Here is a 22,888-nt window from a genome sequence, read left to right on the forward strand (position 1 = left end):
TTTTTTTGCCCTCCATTTGCTTGGTAAATCTTCCTGCATCCCTTTATTTTGAGCCTGTGTGTTTTTGTACATGAGATGTGTCTCTAAAATACACCACACTAATGGGTCTTGACCTTTTATCCAATTTGCCAGTCTGTGTCTTTTGATTGGGGCATTTAGCCCATTTCCATTTAAGGTTAATATTGTTATGTGTGAATTTGATTCTGCCATTTTGATGCTAGCTGGTTGTTTTTCCCATTTGTTGATGCAGTTCCTTCATAGTATCAATGGTCTTTACAGTTTGATATGTTTTTGCAGTGGCTGGTACCTGTTGTTCCTTTCCTTGTTTAGTTCTTCATTGAAGAGCTCTTGTAGGGCAGGTCTGGTGGTGACAAAATTTCTCAGCAGTTGGCTTGTCTGTAAAGGATTTTATTTCTCCTTCGCTTATGAAACTTATTTTGGCTGGATATGAAATTCTGGGTTGAAAATTCTTTTCTTTTAGGATGTTGAATATTGTCCCCTACTCTTTTCTGGCTTGTAGGGTTTCTGCTGAGAGATCCGCTGTGAGTCTGATGGACTTCCCTTTGTGGGTAACCCAACCTTTCTCTCTGGCTGCCCTTAGCATTTTTTCCTTCATTTCAACCCTGGTGAATCTGACGATTATGTGACTTGGGGTTGCTCTTCTTAAAGAATATCTTTGTGGTGTTGTCTGTATTTCCTGGACTTGAATGTTTGCCTGCCTTGCTAGGTTGGGGAAGTTCTCCTGGATAATATCCTGATGAGTGTTTTCCAAACTTGTTTTCATTCTCCCCATCACTTTCAGGTACCCTGATCAAACGTAGATTTGGTCTTTTCATATAATTTCATATTTCTTGGAGGCTTTGTTCATTTCTTTTCACTCTTTTTTCTCTAATCCTGCCTTCTCACTTTATTTCATTGAGATGATCTTCAATCTCTGATATCCTTTCTTCTGCTTGATCAATTCAGCTATTGAAACTTGTGTATGCTTCATGGAATTTGCATGCTGTGTTTTTCAGCTTCATCATGCTGTTTATGTTCTTTTCCATGCTGGTTATTCTTGTTAGCAGTTCATCTAACCTTTTTTCAAGGTTCTTAGTTTCTTTGCATTGGGTTAGAATATGCTCCTTTAGCTTGGAGAAGTTTGTTATTACCCACCTTCTGAAGCCTGCTTCTGTCAATTTGTCATACTCATTCTTCATTTGGTTTTGTTCCCTTGCTGGTGAGGAGTTGTGATCCCTTGGAGGAGAAGAGGCGTTCTAGCTTTTGGCAGTTTCAGCATTTTTGGGGTGGTTCCTTCCCATCTTTGTGGATTTATCTGTATTTGGTCTTTGAAGCTGGTGACTTTTGGAGGTGGTTTCTGAGTGGATGTCCTTTCTGTTGAGGTTGAGGGTATTTCTTTCTGTTTGTTAGTTTTCCTTCTAACAGTCAGGCCCCTCTGCTGCAGGTCTGCTGAGTTTGCTGGAGGTCCACTCCAGACCCTACTTGCCTGAGAATTACCTGTGGGGACTGCAGAACAGCAAAGATTGCTGCCTGTTCCTTCCCCTGGTAGCTTCATCCCAAAAGGGTATCTGCCAGATGTCAGCCAGAGCTCTCCTGTATGATATGTCTCCCAGTTAGGATACATGGGGGATCAGGGAGCCACTTGAGGAGGCAGCCTGTCCCTTAATGGAGCTCAAGCACTGTGCTGGGGGATCCATTGTTCCCTTCAGGGCTGCTAGGCAGGGACGTTTAAGTATGCTGAAGCAGAACCCACAACTGCCCCATTTCCCAGGTGCTCTGTCCTGGGAAGGTGGGTGCTTTGTAAGTCCCTGACAGGCTGTTGTCTTTGTTTTCTGAGATGTCCTGCCCAACAAGAAGGGAATCTGCTTAACAGTCTGCCTGCAGAGGCCTTGCTGAGCTGCAGTGCTGGGCTCTGCCCAACTGCTGTGTAAACTTCCTGGTGGCTTTGTTTACACAGGCAATGTTGAAGCCACCTACCAGAGCCTCAGCAATGGTGGGCGCCCCTCCCCCTACCAAGCTCAAACGTCCTGGGTGGAGCTCAGACTGCTGTGCTAGTTGCAAGAATTTCAAGCCAGTGGGTTTTAGCTAGCCATTCTACGTAGGGGTGGGATCTGCTGAGCCAGCTTGCTTGGTTCCCTGGCTTCAGCCCCTTTTTTCAGAGGAATGGGCAGTTCTGTCTCACTGGCGTTCCAGGTGCCACTCAACTAAAATGGGTGCCCAATTTTGTACTGGAAGCCCGAGGCACTAGTGTTGTAGGTGCCAGAGGAATGTCCTGGTCTCAGGGTTGTTTAGACCATGAGAAAAGTGCAGTATGAGCTGGAGTGCTAGAGTGTCCAGAAAAGTTTCTAATGGCTTCCCTTGGCTGGGAGCAAAAGTTCTCTGGCCCCTTGCACCTCCTGGGTGAGGTGATACCCCACCCTGCTTCAGGTTGTCCACCTTGGGCTGTTCCTACTATCTAACCAGTCCCAATGAGATGAAACTGGTACCTCAGTTAGAAATGCGGAGATCACTTGTCTTCTGACATGCTCTTGCTACGAGCTGCAGATTGGAACTGTTGCTATTTGTCCATCTTGGCAGAAGTCCCTTTTTCGTACTCTGTTTGCTAGTATTTTGATGATAATTTTTGTATCCGTGTTCATCAGGGATATTGGTATGTCTTTCTTTTTTTGTTGTGCCCTTGCCTGGTTTTGCTGATACAGTCTCATAGAATAAGTTAGGGAGAATTCCATTCTCCTCAGTGTTTTAAAATAATTTTAGGAGGATTGGTATTAGTTGTTTTGTGTTTGTTTGGTAGATTCAGCTGTGACTTCATCTGGTCCGGGGCTTTTTCTTGTTGTTATTGGTAGATTTTTTATTAGTGATTCAATCTCAGCTTGTTAATTGTCTGTTGGTTTTCTGTTTATTCCTGGTTCAATCTTGGGAGGCTATATGTGTCCAGCCATGTATCCATTTTCTCTAGGTTTCATGTTTGTGAATGTACAATGCTTCATGATAGTCTCTGATGATCTTTTGTATTTCTGTGTTATCAGTTATAATGTCTCCTTTTTATTTCTAATTTTGTTTATTTGGGTCTTATCTCTTCTAGCTAGGGGTTTATGAGTTTTATCTTTTTGAAGAACCAACTTTTTGTTTCATTGATCCCTCGTATTGTTTTTTGGTCCTATTTCATTCAGTTGTGCTCTGATCTTTGTTATTTCTTTTTTTTCCTGCTAATTTTGGGGTTGGTTTATTCTTGCTTTTTTAGTCGTTTGAGGTGGGTTGTTACATTGCTAATTTGTAATGTTTCTACTTTTTTGAGGTAGGCATGTAATGCTATAAACTTTCCACTTAGCACTGCTTTTGCTGTATTGGGTGGTGGGTCAATTGAAAAGTCTATGCTTTGTCCCATTATAGAACCACATTCTGGGAGAGCATGATTTTAAAATTTTCATTTATTTATTAAATTAGTAATTCATTCTCATAATACAAAACACAAAAGGATTAAGTGCCACAAAATGAAAAAATAGATATCCTTTCTGTCTCCCAGCAACCCTGTTTCAATATAGCTTTGATATATATTCTTAAGGTAGAAATATAACCTACTATGTAAATTATTGTGCACTTTATTTTAAATTTTTTCTTAACAATATATTTTGGATCTTACTCCATATTGGTATATAAAGATCTACTTTGTTTTCTAGTAGCTGTACTCCATTGCACACATTTGTACTATTTTGTTTAATCCATCTGCTCTTGGTAGACATTTAAATGGTTTCAGTATTCTAAACTGTGTGGTAATGAGGCTCATATATCTGTCATTTTATACTTGTATGGAAGTAATTCTAGGACATCGTTACTAGAAGTGGTTCAGGAAGGCCAAAAGGCACATGCATTTGTAATAGAGATCAGTGCGAGCACACTAGTCTCCATGGAGCTTTTACTCCCACCATCAAGCTATATAAGAGTGCCTGTTTCCCACGCCTTTTCTAACAGAATCTGTTATCAAGCTTTTTTCATATTTTCAAATTTAATAGGTAAAAATGATACCCTAGTGTTCTTTCAACTTGCATTCTCTCGTTAGGTATAAGGTTGGGCATCTGTTTATATGTTTGAACCACTTCCACTTCCTTGACCTTAAGCTATCAGTTCATACCTTTTGTCCACTTTTACATGGGCTTGCTATTCTTTTATTAAATTATAGAAGCTCTTCATATATTAGTCAATATATCAGTGTTTAGTCAAATGAGTTGTAGATTTTTTTTCTTGTTATTTATCTTTTGATTTTAATTATGGAGGATTTTTGCCTTGCAGAAATGTTATACTTTCATTTGTTTAAATATATCAACAATGCCTTTTCTGCTTCTGCATTTTGTGTAATACTTTAAAAATATTTAAACTTAATGAAATGATAAGTGTACTTGAAAAAGCTATGGAAGAATTTTTAAAAACTGTTTTTGGCTTCAGGTACTATAGATTTAAAGCACAGACATTTGGCCTCTGGTGCTTGATGCACGCCACATACCTCTTTGCGGATTCGAAATGGGTTGCGAATTCTTTGGTTGAGACACTGTAGTTCTCAGTCCCTGGAAGTTATAGAAGCAACAGCGTATAAGAGGCTAATGAAGAAATCAGTGCTTGATATGTTACTGCTGATCTGGGGCTAGTTAAAATGGAACTCGTTAAAACTGCAACAGTTACACCTTCAATAAAAGGATTGGTGACAAATTGCTGCTATGAGTTTCTCAGAGACGCCTGGAAGAAATTTGAGGTTGACTTGAGAGCGGAAAAATCTTTAGGAGAAAGTATGCTGCCTCTGGTGGGGAAAAATAATCTCACTGTAGGCAAACATTCCTGCATCATCTTTGCAAGTAATTGAAGTGAAAACACTTTTAGCCTGAGTTATTCAGCTAACTGCTTCAATTTTCTACCTGGCATGTCAGTTAAGATATGAAGTGTATGAACTGATAGCTATAATGTGAATAAATGCTAGTGATGATTGAAATAACGGAAGTGCAGGGGACCATGAAGATAAAGTCCTTTTCTTTTTCAACTATTTATTTAGCAAATATTTGGGGTCTACTGTGTGTACAGCTTTGTACTGAAAAGTGGTGGTCACAATTCTGTCCTCCAGAAGTGGCAGTTTAGGATTTCTGAAATGTGAATATGTTGGTAAGCCTGTCCAGCATGAAGCCAGATGGTGGCTTTCTGTTCCTTGATAATCCTACGTGCAAAAGGTGAAGTCTAATTTCCCTTTGTATGAGTGTGAACATAAGCCGTACTTTGTGACTCACTTCTAACTAACAGAATGTGGTGGGAGTGATGTCCTAATCTAGGTCATAAAAAGGATACAGCTGAGAAATGGAACTAAGTTTTGTTGGAATAATAGTTCTGGATCTCTGACTGAAATCACATTCTCTCTGAACAGACAAATCTTTTAATCTAGTTGAATTCGATGTAACCAAACTGAGCCATGCTAGACTTTAAAGCTTGGTCAGTCCAGGTCTGGGGACTGGTGAGAGTGACAGCTTAGATTAGACTTGGCGAAGCTTCTTTAGCTAGCTAGCAGTACAAAGGATACACACAAGATGAAGGCTACATGCTATTATTAGTGGATGTGGCTTCTGGATATCTTCTTTGTCTCTCGTGAAAATGTTCTGTCCAAAGTTCAGAGATCTTAGCCATGTGCAGTGGAGCAAGAATGGGTCAGGTTAGAGAAGCTTATGAATTTATAATTCTTTGTTGCACTACCGTTAAATAACTAAATTCTAGAATGTATCTTAGCTTGGGTTCCCCAGAAAGCAGGGCCTGGGGCAAAGATTACGTGCTCTTATGCTATCAAGGAGCGCAATTACCTGGAGCATATGTGAAGAACAAGAGGAATGAGACAGGGAATGACAGAGATAGAGAGAGAGAGAGCACCATTTGAGGTATCCATTGTGATGATTGCTCGATCTCAGTGGAAATCATGTTTCGGGAAGCCATAGAAATGACTGCCTCTTTTGATTGTCCATTAGGGGAGGATTATTAAAGAATCATCTGCTGTCTCCATTTCCCTGGATCCAAGATTTTCATCATGGGACATTAATTTCCTATGGACATCCAGGCTGCATGTTTGTGGGCACCTGGATCCCACCTGGATCCCACCATGTCTCATGCCTCTGTGTCAACAGTGCAACTGTACAGCAGGAAGTGATAATGGGAGGCACAGGCGTGAGATGAAATCCTGATGGATTGTGACCCATTAATCTGGTCATAGTTCATGGAGAACAGGCTACTGGATGCTAGTTTGAAGTTACTGGCGACAAGTGAGGCCTGAGAGGATCTGAAGAGTGCTGTAGGAGCCATCCTTGCACATGGTACTTATGACTTACCAACTTCTCCATGGTATTCCTGGCTAGTGCACCCACTGAGGTTTTGGGATAGTGGATTGAAGCATAGACTTCCACAATGGTTATCTTAAGGGAGTGCTTTGTAAACGACCTGTGTCAGAATCACCTAAAGGGTGGAAATGTTCCTTAAAATGTAGATTACGGTCCCACCTCAGATCTATTGATTCAAAAGTCCCCTGGGATAGGAACGAAGATAGGCATATTTAACAAGTAGCCAGGTGACTCTTAAGGCCACTAAAACTTTAGAACCACTAGAAAACATAGGTTATCAGACTGTATCAGAGTTAGCTTTATTAAATCCTACTCAACATGTTCAAAAACAGTAATGTATCAGAGTAGACTTGGAGGTAATTTCCATTTAAAGTAATTTATCCTGCCAGGCTCCATTTTTATTTTAAGAATCCTGACAAGCTATTACCATTTAAATCCACTAACTGTATTTTATTTAAAATGCCAAGTACTGAAGCTACTCTGAATATATGAGTACATTTCACAACAACTACAACTGTAGCTCTTATAAAAACACACTTCTGTGGTTACCCATTATTTTAATGAATTTTCCCATAGCCATGGAATTAATTTCACAGGGCCAGCTTTCTGAGGCCCCTGGACTTCTTTACCTGGATACTGCCCAAAGAGCTGATAAAAAGCTGTTCATGAAGAAGACTGCTGCTGTGCAGATTTATGGGTTTAAACTTAAAGCACAAAGAGACCATAAGTTAAGTCCCCAGTATACTAAATTTATAAAGACATATGGTCAGCTAATCCACTGATTTTTTTTTTTTTAATTTAGAGAACTTAGAGTGACTCTCATACTGTACTACTTCTAAGCAGTTTGGATATTTACAGGAAGGGTGATCTGCTATGTTTCCTAGCCTTGTACCAGCATTTGGAAGCCTCTGAATCAGCAAATTATTTCATCTACCTTGGGCTTCTTTTTTTGAAATTCACACCCAGTGAGAAAAAAATCCTAGGGTGGTGTGCTATGGATTTAACTGTAAATAATTTTCATTTTAATAACTGTAAATACTAGGTCAACTGTAATAGCTATAAATGTGATACAAAAATAGTTTAGAGTTAAAAAGCCAATAAGGAGAGGGGCGTGTGTATAAGAAACCAGACAGACAGAAGGCATTGGAAAAGAATATCGGCAGACATTTAATGAAGAACATCGCTCCATGAAAGACGCTACACCGGGCCCTGTGCGGAGACTCATGCCTGTAATCTCAGCACTTTGAGAGCCTGAGGTAAATGGCTTACTTGAGCCCACCGGTTTGAGACCAGCCTGGACAATATGGAGAGACCTCATTTCTACAGAAAAATACAAAAAATTAGCTGGGCGTAGTGGTGCACACATGTAGTCCCAGCTACTTAGGAGGCTGAGATGGGAGGACCACCTGGGCCTGGGGGCTGAGGCTGCAGTGAGTCATTACCGTGCACTGCACTCCAGCCTGGGTGAGGGTGAGACCCTGTTTCAAAAAAGAGGCTACATCAGGGTTGGCAGGGTGGCTTATGCCTGTAATCCCAGTGCTTTGGGAGCAAGGCAGGACACTCACCTGAGCCTCGGAGTTTGAGACTAGCCTGGGCAATATGGTAAGACCCTGTCTTCACAAAAAATTTAAAAAATTAGCTAGGCATGGTGTTGCACACTTGTGGTCCCAGATGCTCATTCAGGAGGCTGAGGTGGGAGGATTCTTTGAGCCCAGGAAGTCAAGGCTGCAGTGAACCATGACTGTACAATTGCACTCCAGCCGAAGTGACAGAATGAGACCCTGTCTGGAAAAAAACAAAACAAAACAAAACAAAACAAAACCAAAAAAGCTACATCAGAGCTGACCTAAGACGATGGCATGATTAGCTGCTAAGAAGATACCCTGAAATCAAAGGGTACCAAAGGACAGCAGGTCCAGCCCTTCCAATAAGACCTAGATAAGATTGTCTGGTTTTGTCTCATTTCCCCATTGACCAACAAAAGAAATACTAATCTGGTATAGAAACATTAGACTCAGAAAAGTGAAGCTTTTCCAAGGCGGTCCAAAAAAATCCATTGAGCATGACTGGCCAATTCTAAAATTTGTATACCAACATGTAGTAATTACGAATTAGATGATTGCATGTGTGTGTATGCTGATGAAATTTTGTGATTACAAACCTTTTAAAAATAAAAATTTTTGCCCCTGCTATTTGTCTTAGGTTTCTAATTTTAGAGGTCTCACATTATGGAAATATCTAAGCTGCTGTATGAGACCTCATTCATGTGCCTCTTTAGATTCTCATTGCTCGTCCTATCCTCCAGGTCCTGAGCAGCCCGCTCAATGGAAAGCCCCTCATCTCCTTCTATCCTTGGGTCTCAGTCTTCCCCTGCCCACTTGGCAATGGTTGGGCTCTCCGTGGTCTCTGTGGTGCATGTCTTGGCTAGAGCTGTGTCAGCCTTGCACTTAGCCATCATCTAAGGACTGGGGGAGTCTTGGTCCTTTGCTCCACTTGTGCACTGCAGGCTGTGGGACTTGGGTTCCCTGGTAGTCACCCTAGTGGATGAAACCTTGAAAGCGTGGAGGGAACATTCTGACTAATGAAGACAGGAGATGTGCTTAGAGGTTTCATTCGTATCCCTTTCTTCCCCTGATGGACTCTTCTGAGGGGAAGTGGTTTTCCATGATCTTTCTGGAAGATGGGCCACATGGCCAAGCAACTGGCTGTGTAGTCTTGTAAGCTGTGGCCAGGTAAGTGGTTAAATGATGTGGATCTTATATTTGCTAACTCGATCTCCTTTCCGCCACACTCTTGCTGTCCTGGGATTGTCCTTTCCCATAAAGCCTCAGTACACAGGTTTTGCCACAGTTTTTGTTTTCTAGGAAACACAGGTAGCAGAGTGGGTCTAGAAAGTAGACCCTCAAGACTGGATTTTGGGTTGAGCTGCCTATAGAGGAACTTCATTGCTTGTGGACAATGAAATGTTAACAATTCTGACATGCAGCAACATCCTGAATTAGTTTTCTATTGCTGTTGTGACAAATTATCATAATCTTAGTGGCTTAAAACAACACAAGGTATTAATCAAATGTTTTAAATTAAATTTAAAAACATTTTTTTTTTTTTTTGAGATGGAGTCTTTCTCTCTTGCCCAGGCTGGAGTGCAGTGGTATGATCTCAACTCACTGCAGCCTCTGCCTCCTGGATTCAATCAGTTCTCTTGCCTCAGCCTCCTGAGTAGCTGGGACTACAGGCACCTGCCACCATGCCCGGCTAATTTTTATATTTTTAGTAGAGACAGAATTTTCACCATGTTGGCCAAGCTGGTCTTGAGCTCCTGACCTCAAGTGATGCACCCGCCTCAGCCTCCCAAAGTGCTGGGATTACAGGTGTGAGCCAACGCTCCTAGCCTAATTAGTTATCTTAAAGTTTGTAGGGTGGAAATCTGATAGAGGTCTCACTGGGCTAAAATCAGTATGTCAGTAAGGTTGTGTTCTTTTCCAAAGGCTCCAAAGAAAAAGCTGGCTCCTCACCTTCTCTAGCTTCTTGAGGTCACCTGCATTTTCTTGGCTTGTGGCCCCTTTTTCTTTCTTCAAAGGCCAGCAATGCAGTAGCATCTCCCTGACCCTTATTCTATGGTCACTTCTTACCCAGTTGGGAAAGCATTTTTGTCTTTAAGGTCTCAAGTGATTAGATTGAGCCCATTTGATAATCCAGCATATTCTCCTTATCTCAAACTACCTAACCTCAATCACATCTGCAAAGTCCCTTTTGTCTATATGTAAAGGGGCATATTCACAGCTTCTGGAAAGTAGATATCTTTGTGGGGGGCATTCTTCTGCTGAACACTTATCAAAATTATTGACGTTTTTACTTATGGTTTATTGAGAAGTATAGTTATAAGACAAGGCATTGGTAGATGTGTGACTCATGCATCTGGTTGTTATGGGAGGAACAAAATTTATAAGGATTGTGGCATGAGGTATCTTCTTTTGATGGAATTAGTAGCTTTAGAAAAAGAGAATCACAGACACATTTAAGCCATGCTTTGTCAGCCAGAGTGTTCCTAATGCAGCTTGAAAGGACTCATTTCTCACAGGGGCCACGAAGCCTGTGCCGAAAATCCAGCTCTGGATTTAATTATGAGGGTGGCAGAAATGCAAGACATTACATGCTCGTCTCAACAAGCTTCCTCTGTCAAATTTAGCACCCTGAGAGGGAAAGATGGGGACTTTGACACACGGGAGGGTAACTGTAAGGGTCCCAATTCCTCTGGATCCTCCTTATTGGCAGAAGCAGCTCCACCACCCTTTCCAAAGGAAAACATCCCTCCTTGCTTCCCATTGTCTGACTACTTTGAGAAGCCTGAGTTGAGGGTAAGGCAGTCAAACGTGCTGGTTGTCCTCAAGCTCAAGTCCACCACCCTCATTGCCTCAGCTGCTCAGCCTGAATGGGGAAGTCGAGCCCTGCTTTAGAATGAAGTGGTCCCTACAAAGGAGTTGGAGAATCTGGGTAAAAATCCCCCAGAAGAAATGAGGGAGCCCATGGGGGATTGATCTTGAAAATGTTAGTGCTGGAAGGGAGGAATATAGGCTGGATAGGGGAGAATTCTGTGACAGAGGGGCTTATCTTAATAGCTTGTTAGAAAGACCTTCTTGAAACCTAAATTGGGCAACAGCTTTCAATGAATAAGATGGAGCTGCCACAATTTCTTTGCCTTAGAAAGTGGTCAGAAGGCTCAAGAAGCTTTTGAGGTTTTGAGAATGGGTGACTTAAGAAGCCACCATGTGACTATGCCCTTCATCCAATTTTACATGTCTGCTTATTTAAGGTTGTTTCTGGATTCATGAATTTGAGTCTTTGGTGTCCTTACTTGGAATTGGGTACCTGGATCTTCCTGCTAGGCACACTCGTCATGTTAATAGCATAGATGTGAATGCCTAGGGGTATTAGCCCTGTGGGTGGGAATGTGCATAAAAATCGAGCTTTATAATTGGGTCTATGTATGGGATGAGACTTCCCTGCCATTTTCTGAAATAAAATCTCCTTGATTGCCAAAAAAAAAAAAAAAAAGAAAAAGAAAAAGAAAAAGAAAATCCCTGGCCTTGAGGGGTTCCTTATCTAGTATGGAAGGCAGACACCTGGGGAGAAAACTCATCTACCCTCAAGGCCACTCCACTGAAAACCCTTCAGTTATGTGCTGTGGCATATGAATTTCAGGGCAGTTGTCCTATAAGTGTTGGTTTCTAACGTGATAAAATGATATGATCTTATGCTAGGTATAGAAATAAGTGCAGACACTTGAATAGGCTTATAAAACATTTCATATGAAGACTTCAATTTGAAAAAAGACTCAAGACGAAAAATATATAGATTCAGACAGTTTCTTAAGTGTATTCGTATCATTTCTTTATCTCCTGAGATTGTCATTTGAAGGCTATACAATTATTTTTTCAAAAATTACTAAAAATGCAGACACTGTTTTGGTGAATTTTTAATTTAAATAGATGTGGGTTTAGAGGGATAGGCTTCAGGCAAAAATCTCATTAATTCTTTTTACTTTCTATTTTGAAATGAACAAAAAGGTTTATGAATGAGGGGCAGAGGAAGAAAGATGAATTTCTGTCTTATTTCATTTCATCTGCCACTCAGACATTATAATTTCTTTAAAGCAGGGAAAACCACTTAGTTTTTGATAATTTAAATTCCTCATGTAATTAATAGATGGTTTTTCTGGTCCATCAACTTCATCATTTTTCCAATATTTTCATGTCTTGTAGCTTGCAGTAAGCATCATAGTAATAGTGTTATAAGGTTATTAATCAGCAAAACATGCATTTATTTTAATGATTTTTATTACAATTAAAAGTTTGGAATATTATTATAAAAGTGAATATCAATAAAATTGTTTTGGGAATAATTTGTAAAAATGATTAGAGTAGATAGAGGGGGATCAATAAATATTTGAGTGACATTGCAGGAGTGACTTTATAATGTGTAAAAATCGGCCATTTCCTTTACTAACAATTTCATTCTATTGCTTTGAATGAGGAGAATGCTTGTTGATTGATTATACATAATTAAGTAGAGAATGCTGCATTAGAAGTGCTGAATTCTGACATCTATTCCAGATGTGTTTTGGCAAATAGTATTATGAAAATACCATTTTTTCCTGTTACAAAAGAGATATGTGGTTTATTCATATATACGTATATTTTAAAAAATACAAAAGCATTTACTCATAATGCTATCACCAAGTATTAACTGTTCATAGTTTGGCATCTATTATTCTAGTCTTTATGTATGTAACCATTTTATTAAGTAGACTTAAATCAGTAAAAGCTATTATTTGTCCCACAATGCCTTAAAATATGTTATTTCTTCATTCTCTGTCTCTTGACAATATTTATGGCATTTTTCGTAGTGTTTCCATTTTTTTTCTCTCTCTCATTTTATTGGCTATGGTGGGAATATTTATGCCATGGAAATTAGCAAATGCTACAAATCCACATCTTGCCCTGAGTCTACGTTTATTGCTCCAGGTAACTGAGTATTAAGCCATTCAGTACATGACATTTCCTTAGTCCAAAGGATTGTGTTAGAGGTTGCCTAATCAATGTGGTACTTAGAAAAATTTTTGAAGAGTTGTGGGACACAGGAATTCTCTTTCTTTTGGGATAACGAAAAATATGGATTTATAGCCTGAACTTGCTGCTGCCATTATGTTACAAAGAAAAGTTATCCTGAAGAAGCAGCTTGCCCAGAAATAAAGTCAGGAGCAACATCATACTGAACAGGGAAAAGCTGAAAGTATTGCCCCTGAGAACTGGAATCAGACAAGGATGCCAACTTTCACCACTTGTACTCAACATAGTATTGGAAGTCCTAGCCAGAGCAATCAGACAAGAGAAAGAAATAAAGAGCATCCAAATCAGTAAAGAGAAAGTCAAACTGTCATTGTTCACTGATGATATGATCATGTACCTAGAAAACACTAAAGACTCATCCATAAAGCTCATAGAACTGATAAATGAATTCAGTAAAGTTTTAGGATAGAAAATCCATGTACACAAGCCAGGAGCATGGCTATATATCAACAATGACCAAACTGAGAATCAAATAAAGAACTCAATTCCTTTTACAGCAGCTGCAAACAAAAACAAAAACCCAAAAAACCTAGGAATATACTTAACCAAGGAGATAAAAGATTTCTACAAGAAAAACTAAAAAGCACTGCTGAAGGAAATCATAGATGACCCAAACAAATGGAAACATGTCCCATGCTCGTGGGTGGGTAGAATCAATATTGTGAAAATGACAATACTGCCAAAAGCAATCTACAGATTCAGTGTACTTCCCATCAAAATAGTGTCATCATTCTTCACAGAACTAGTTGAAAAACAATTCTAAAGTTCATATGTAAGCAAAAAGGAGCCCACATAGCCAAAGCAAGACTAAGCAAAAAGAACAAATTTGGAGGCATCACATTACCCAACTTCAAGTTACATTATAAGGCTATAGTTAACAAAACAGCATAAGACTGGTATAAAAATGGCATGTAGACAAGTGGAACAGAGTAGAGAACCCAGAAATAAATCCAAATACTTACAGCTAACCGGTCTTCAACAAAGAAACAAAAACATAAATTGAAGTCCAGGTGTGGTGGCTCACACCTGTAATCCCAGCCCTTTGGGAGGCCAAGGTAGGCAGATTACCTGAGGTCAGGAGTTTGAGACAAGCCTGGTCAACATGGTGAACCCTCATCTCTACTAAAAGTACAAAAAGTAGCCAGGCATAATGATGGGTGCTTGTAATCCCAGCTACTCAGGAGGTCGAGGCAGGAGAATTGCTTGAACCCGGGAGGCCGAGGTTGCAGTGAGCCAAGATCATGCTATTGTGCTCCAGCCTTGATGACAAGAATGAAACTCCACCTCAAACAAAACAAAACAAAACAAAACAAAACAAAACAAAACAAAACACAAAACAAAACATAAACTGGGGAAATGTCATCCTATTCAACAAATGGTGCTGGGATAATTGGCAAGCCACATGTAGAAGAATAAAACTGGATCCATCTCTCACCTCATACAAACATTGATTCAAGATGGAAGAAAGATTAAATCTAAGACCTGAAACCATAAAAATTCTAGAAGAAAACATCAGAAATACTCTTCTAGACATTGGCTTAGGCAAAGACTTTATGACCAAGAACCAAAAGCAAATGCAACAAAAACAAAAATAACTAAATAGAACCTAATAAAACTGAAAAGCTTCTGCACAGCAAAAGAAATAATCATCAGAGTAAATGGACAACCCACAGAATGGAAGAAAATATTCATGAACTATGCATTTAACAAAGAACTAATATCCAGGAATACCAACAAATCAGCAAGGAAAAAACAAATAATCCCATCAAAAAGTGGGCAAAAGACATGAACAAACAGTTCTCAAAAGAGGATAAACAAATGGCCAACAAACAAATAAAATATGCTCAGCATCACTGATTATCAGGGAAATGCAAATGAAAACCACAATGTGATACCACTTTACTCCTGCAAAAATGGCCATAATTAAAAAATTAAAAAAACAAACAAACAGCTGTTCGTGTGGATGTGGTGAAAAAGGAAGATTTTTTACACTGCTGGTGGAAATGTAAACCAATACAACTACTAAGGAAAACAGTATGGAGATTCCTTAAATAACTAAAAGTAGAATCACCATTCAATCCAGCAATTTTGCTACTGTGTATTCATGCAAAGGAAAGGAAGTCATTATATGGAAAAGACACTGGCACACACATGTTGATAGCAGCACAATTTGCAATTGCAAAAATGTGGAGCCAGTCTAAATGCCCATCAACCAATTTGTGAATAAAGAAAATGTGGTATATATGCACCATGGAAAACTAATCAGCCATAAAAAGAAACAAAATAATGACATTTGCAGCAACCTGCATAGAGTTGGAGACCATTATTCTAGGTGAAGTACCTCAGGAATGGAATGTCGTATATTCTCACTTATAAGTGGGAACTAAGCTGTGAGAACATAAAGGCATAAAAATGATGTAATGGACTTTGGGGATTCAGGGAAAGGGCAGACAAGACATGAGGGTTGAAGGACTATGCATTGGGTACAGTGTACACTGACCAGGTGATGAGTGCACCAAAATTTCAGAAATCACCACTAAAGAACTTATCCTTTAACCAAAACCAGCTGTTCCCCAAAAACTATTGAAATAAAATTAAAAAGAAATAAAGTCAAGAGAAATGCAGAGAGATTGAGCCAGAGACCTGATCAAACCATGCCTAAGCTGTGCTAGCTTTGAACTTTAAATTATGTGGGCCAATAAAGTATTTCAATGTCTGAGCCAGTTTGAGTCCAGTTTCCTGTTCCTGAAATGTCTGAACTGAACTGTCTTGAACTCAATAGTATCCCAAGTTTTGTGGCAGTCCACAAAAGAACTTTGTAGAAATGAATAAACAATTTCAAAAGAAATTCACAGATATTTGAGGAGTATGAATTATACATTATGCTTCTGCAGCAGCCTTTCAAGTGCAAACCTCAGGATATGATGAACTCTCAAGAGTATGTCCGATTAGTTTGGCTTAGTTTTGGGGGGACTTGATTGAGCTGAAGGATAATGAAGACTTCCAACATGATGCAGAATTCCCTGTCATGTTAAAAGTCAGTATGTTACTTCAGAACTGTTATGATACTTACATTATGAAATCTATGTGTCTAAAGTTTAGGAAACTTTTGCTTCTACCTTTCTGAAAATATTTTCTTTTTCAGAAAGATGTTGAAATAAAAATTAAATACGAGTTAAGAAACACGTTAAGAGTTACTGTCTGTGAGATAAATCTGGAGTCAGAATGTAAACATATGCTTATTGAATATATCTCAAGTTTTTGAGACCAGTTTATTCCTGTTATTGCCACTAGTTTCATTGACTTGATCAATGTTATACACTCTGAATGAATAAAGTTGATTAAACTTTTTTTGTGTGTGTTGCTTTTGTATTCATGCATTAACGCAGCCATTGCCATTTTTAGCATCGAAAAAATGTATACAGCTACAGATATTTGGTTTTCTAATCAGGTAGCCTGCTGTAGATTGAATTTTTGTATCTCCCCCAAATTCATTTGTTGAAGGCCTAATTCTCAGTATGACAGTGTTTGGAGGTGGAGCCTTTGATAAGTTATTAGGTCACGAGGATCGAGACCTTCATAAATAGCATTAGTGCTCTCACAAGAAAGGATATGAGAGAGATGATTTCTATCTTGGTCCTGTGAGGCCACAGTGAGGAGACGGCTGTCTGCAAGACAGAAAATGGGCCCTCACCATTCACCAAATCTGCTAGCACCCTCATCTTAGACTTCGAAACCTCCAGGAATGTGAGAAATAAGTGTTTAGTGTTTAAACCACTCCTGTCTATGGTATTTCTGGTATTAGCAGCTTGAACTAAGACATGCTTTGTTGGTAAAAATTCTTGAATGTTTTTGTGTTAAAATATTTGCGTGTGTGTATTTGTGTGTGTATAGATCAGATATACGTCTTTGCTGCTTTATTCATTGGTCCCTGTTCATTTAGCTCTGATTATGTCTAATCTAGGAAATAGTGAAGATAATTATGTTATTGTTTACCCACCCTTATGAGTCTCTTTTCCCAGCTAAAGATTCCCAACTTTTGTTCCTTACTATCCTCCTCACATACCTTGAGTCCTGTTCAGTGTGGCAAAGTCCTTAAAAGTAATGTCTTAAGAGTGGTAGCTTACGCTCATAATCCCAGCACTTTGGGAGGCCAAGGCAGGCAGATCACTTGAGGCAGCCAGGAGTTCAGAACCAGCCTGGCCAATAGGACAAAACACCATATCTACTAAAAATACAATAATTACCTGAGCATGGCAGTGCATTACTATAATCCCAACTACTTTGGTGGCTGAGTCACGAGAATCACTTAGACCCAGGGTGGAGCTTGTGAGGGATGGGGAGGTTGGTTTCAGTGAGCTGAGATTGTGCCACTGCACTCCAGTCTGGGTGACAGAGCAAGACTCTGTCTCAAAAAACAAAAAGAAAGGTGTTGAACAATGAGAACACATGGACACAGGGAGGGGAGCACTACACACTGGGGTCAGCTGGGGGGAAATAGGGGAGGGACGGTGGGGGGTGGGGAGCTGGGGAGAGATAGCAAGGGGAGAAATTCTAGATGTAGGTGATGGGGAGGAAGGCAGCAAATCACACTGCCACGTGTGTACCTATGCAACAATCTTGCATGTTCTTCACATGTACCCCAAAACCTAAAATGCAATAAANTAAAATGCAATAAAATAAATAAATGGGAAAAAAAGAAAGAAAAAATAATGTCTTGATCATAAGAGTAAGAGACGACTAAAAGATGTGAGCATTGATGCATTGATATAATCAGCTCGAATAAATCTACTGAGCAGAGCTAATGAGACTTCTGTGACTATGTGTATATTTTCCTACTCAAGTAATTTGAAATATTATGTGAAAAGTTATCATAACCAAGTCTGTGGTTCATGGAATAGTTTTTAAGCAATATTCCTTAGAAATGAAGAAAAAGTTGAATTTTGCTGTGTCACCTGTCTTCTTATGCATTTCAAAAAAAGATCCTTCATTTTAGTCAAATTATTCATAGACTTTGCATCTGTTCTTGAGTTGGACTTCCTAAATGATACTATTTATTGATCTGCAAACACCTCAGTTACAAAAGGCTTTCTCAAATGAGGTCATTCATTGACACAGAATATTTCTTTAAAAAAGGCCACATGGAAGGGCAGATATTTGTCATTTGGATTTTGCCCACTCTTAGGAAGTTGCTTTGGCTACATGTTCGGAGACCAGCTCCTGGGGAAAAAAATCCTATGTGTGAATATTCAGGCTTTACCATAGGCAATGACAAAGGCTTTCCCTGGCAGTCTTCTGTGGGAAACCTGCCCTTCCCACACAGACTTGGTGCACAGAAAATGCACTGCAGTCTTTGAAGAGATCTGTGGTCAGAGTCCTGCCTGCTGGCTGGTCATGTTCTTATGCACAGTGATTTCCTAGCCAGGCTTTCCCACCACTGGGAAAGGTGTCTCCTTATCTGGAAACCTTGAAGATATTTTCCTCACTCTGACTGACTTAGTGTCCAGTAACTTTTCTACCTCTAGCCCTCTCTTCTCCTCTGGACCCCAGGTCTATAGAACTGCAAAAGCCTTTTGTTCTGGGCTTCTTATTCAGTGAAACACCACCCCCACCCCACCTTCAGAGATCCATCTGATCCTCAACAGGTGCACTGTTCCATGGGGAAATGGAACAGGGAGAGACGGCAGCTTTATCTGGTTTTAGCCTCTTGCTTTTATCATCGCAGTATGTGAATAAAGGCTTCACTCTTGCTTTCATTTTGGTGCATTGCTTTTAACTTGCTGCTCTAGTGGCTCAGCTCTAGTAAGCTCAGCCTGAGACAGGTCCTGACAATGCAGTTCCCATCAATAAAAGCGTTTACCATAAAATGGACACATCAGTCAATAATAATTATAAAAGCCAACATTTACTGAGCTCTTACTGTATGCCAGAAACCACGCCAAACCCTTTAAATATGTGATTGCCATGTTGCTCAAAGTGTGGTCCAGGAGCCAGTGCAGACTGACAACAGTTTGTTACGAATTTAAGACATGATAAGTAGAAAAACCAGGAGTATGTATTTAGAAACTTGTGTTTGTTACTGCTATGCAACTGGTAATTTTTCTTTTTTTTTTTTGCATTTGTAAGAGTGTGCATCCACAACAAGTTGAAAATTTTAGAAATATGTTCTTTCACCACAGATGAATGGAGAAACACTATGCTATCTCATTGAATCTTTAAAACGATCTTTTGAAGTACACCCTTTTAGTACCCCTCATGTACTGATGAGTAACCCAAGGCACAGACAGGCCGAGTGACTTGCTGAGGGTCATGCTGATAAGTAGTGTCAATGTTGAGACGTGTGGCAAGACAGCTGGTTCCATGGCTGCTGGCCTTCTCTTACTCTAGGGCTAGATTCATAGCTCTTTTTATCAGGGGATGGCTTGTGTTATCCAAATGTGATCTAACAAGTATCCTATGGAGCCACTTGTGTAGAATATCTGTCATCGTGCTTGCTAAAGCAAATCCAGGGTACATGGCTGCCTTAGACAAGCACTTCTGTTACATAGTTAAATGACATTCTCTACCTACACTGGCAAGGAGAAGTTCTGAGTCTTTGCAGGAAGCCCACCACATTCCAAGGTATCTTCTTGTGTTGGATGTAGGGTTTTCAGAAATTTAATTCTTGTTGGAATCAGTATTTACCCAAAGCAACTTTCCTTGTCCATAGCACCAATTTCCAGACTTATAATTCCATTTACTTCCAGTCTTAGGATTTTTCTCCTGCATGGCCATGACTATGTGTTTCCTGCCATCATCGCAGGCATGGAAATAAAATGGTGTGACTCCAAGTATTTCCCATAGACTGCGGTCTTGACTGCTTATACTGGTACACCTCGTTTTATTGTGCTTCACCTTATTGTTCTGTGCAGATGTGGAATCCTTACCAATTGAAGGTCTGTGGCAACCCTACATCCAGCAAATTTGTTGGTCCCATTTTCTCAATAGCATGTGCTTACTTCACGTTTCTGCATTACGTTTTAGTAATTCTCTTAGTATTTCAAACGTTTTCATTATTATTATATCCGTTATGGTGGTCTGTGATCTGTGAACTTTGGTGTTACTATTGTAATTATTTTAGAGCACCATGAACCCTGCCCATAGAAGATGGCAAACTTAATAAATGTGTGTGTGTTCCGACTGCCGCACCAACCAGCAGCTCCCCCATCTCTTTCTCTCCTTGGGCTTTCCTATACCCTGAGGCAGAACAATATTAAAATTAGGCCAGTTAAGAACCCTGCAATGGCTTCAAACTGTTCAAGTGAAGGGAGGACTCAGGTGTTTCTTTAAATCAAAAGCTAGAAATGAGTAAGCTTAGTGAGGAAGGCATGTTGAAAGCCAAGACAGGCTGAAAGTTAGGCCTCTTGAGCCAAACAGCCAAAGTGTAAATGCAAAGGAAGAGTTCTTGAAGAAAACTAAAAGTCTACTTCAGCAAATACATGAAGGATAAGAAAGTGAAATAGTCCCATTGCTGATATGAATAAGGTTTCAATAGTCTAAATAGATCAGATCAGCCATTGCATTTCCATAAACCAGAGCCTAATCCGGGTCAAGACCCATAACATCAAGGAAAGGACCTCCACCAGCAGAAAGATTAAAAGTTGCGGAAGCCTCAGACCATCATTAGTATTTTTCAGCAAAAGCATTTTTCAATTAAGGTCTGAACATTTTTCTAGACACAATACTATTGCACACTTAATAGATTATAGTCTATTAAGCACAGTGTAAACATAACTTTTATGTGAACTGGATAACCAAAATATTCGTGTGACTTGCTTTACTGCTATATCTGTCTTATTGTGGTGATCTGGAACCGAACCTACAATAGTATCTCCAAGGAATGCCTGTGTTGAAGAGCCCAGCACTAAGAGCATCCCTGATGAAGTATAAATGTCTATACTTTAGAAAAGAGCTAATTTTCTGGAGTTAAATTCCTTATACAGTTTCTTATCTATGATTCATTGGGTGAAAAGGTAGATTAGGATCAAAAACCAAAACTTCATGAGAAATCCTTGATATGGAGAGGATGGATGATTTTACAGTGTATTTCTTTTGAGGAGGAATAAGAAACGGGGCATTAGACATAAGAAAATCTAGTAGCAGTTACATGTGGTTGGCTCTGGGTAATGGAATTTGGTATAGGGCTGAGTGGAGCTGGAGATTGCTGCTTTTTCTATATTCTCTTCTATATTTGATTTTTTTAACCATGTGTACATATTACTTTGAGCAATTAAAAACATATCCTAGGTGGGGTTATGTGTTACATTCCCCTAGCCTACCCTTGAATTTGGCTCGATGCAGTGGGCTGTTCCCTGCAGGGTCGGATTTCCCTTCTGCTGACACCATCTTGCTCCAAGCCTGGCTTTCTTTTTTTCCTCTGCCGCAAGGACCTTCTTCAAAATCTTGGGAGCCCTCTTGGCCGATGCACAGGAGCTACCAGGAAGTGAAGAGGAATACAGACACCGGGACACAAACATCTTCAACAGAAGATGATTGGAATGAGTGCATAGAGCTTCAGGCTGATAATTAGGGGAAGAATCAGAACACTTCCCAAAGGTCCCCAGCAGAGTGGAGCCCTTGTTGCCTACAGAGATGACTCAATAAAATACTCTGCAATGAAATTTTTCCCTTTCTCTCTCACACTCCCCTGTTCCTGCTTCCTAGGCTCACCTCCCAAATAAACCACCTGCACTGGGTCCTCATCTCAGGGTCTGCTTTCAGTAGAAACCAAATCAAGACAGTTCCTTGTTTGAAAACTAGTAATCCTGAGATGAGATTTGCAGTCTCAGGTTTCTGGACCCTGCTATCTGCAGTTCTGTAGACCCTGGGAGCTGCTGCTGTGTGTGCATTGAGCTTAGATGCAGACCAGAGAATTACTCCATTCTGAGCAATCAATGAACAGCTCCAGAAATGTACCATGGGAGTGCTTCATGGCTGGGGGAGGGGGCAAAAGATGCCATAAGGGAGACCGTTAAGTAATTTTCTGGCCAGCCAAAGAAATGTCATAGAAGAAGAAAAAAGGAAGATAAAAATGAGGGTAGAAAAGAAGTTGGCATCATACAGAGAAAAGGAAATGCTGTCTCTCCCTTTCCTTCTGTCAAGAAGGCTAAGAGGTGTGAGCAGCAGATTGCAAAATAATCCAGGGAGCCAAGGGCACTGCCAACTTGCTGTAGATGTTGGAATGGTCTCTTGATTTTTGGAAGCCAACCACTAAAGCTTGGGGAAGATGACCAAATGGAAACACTGCTTCCTTCTGCCATGTAGGTGGGCTCAAGGAGCTCCACAGACTAAGGTTTTGGCTTGTCTGAAAATTTTGCTCCCAGGGTGCCTCCAGATTTTCAGTTTCCAGTTCTGCTCCTACCTGGCTGTAAGCGGCGGCTGACTTCTGTGAGACACTGATCTGCCCTTGTAACACTGCACTCACCACCTTTTCCTTAAGCTCCCTTGGCCTAGTTCTTGTTATTTGCAACTAAAATTTGTGGCTGTTATGGTTACCCTCCCCGGCAGACTGGACCAGAGTGTCCTTGGGATTCCCTTCCCCACTCTTGCACTCTTGTCTGTTTCTTTCTATATGTATGTGGCTTATGTTTATTTGGGAGGCTTCTTTCTATATATGTATGTTGCTGTTTTCCTTCCTCAGTCAGATCATGAAACTTGCTCTCTTTCTGTTTTCCAGCTAATTACATTTTCTTCTTTGTTCCCCACACCCTTGTATACATTTAGTACTTCTAATAAACCTTCATGTGTGAATCACTCAGCTAAGTGGAACAGCAAAAATAACCCTCCAGCTGGTTAATGCCCAAATCACCAACAGGAGGTGAGCTGTGAGGGGTTTCCAACAATTGAAGTGTCTACCTTAGA

The sequence above is a fragment of the Cebus imitator genome, unplaced genomic scaffold (assembly GCF_001604975.1).
Source record: "Cebus imitator isolate Cc_AM_T3 unplaced genomic scaffold, Cebus_imitator-1.0 Scaffold94, whole genome shotgun sequence".
In the NCBI taxonomy this organism is placed as follows: domain Eukaryota; kingdom Metazoa; phylum Chordata; class Mammalia; order Primates; family Cebidae; genus Cebus; species Cebus imitator.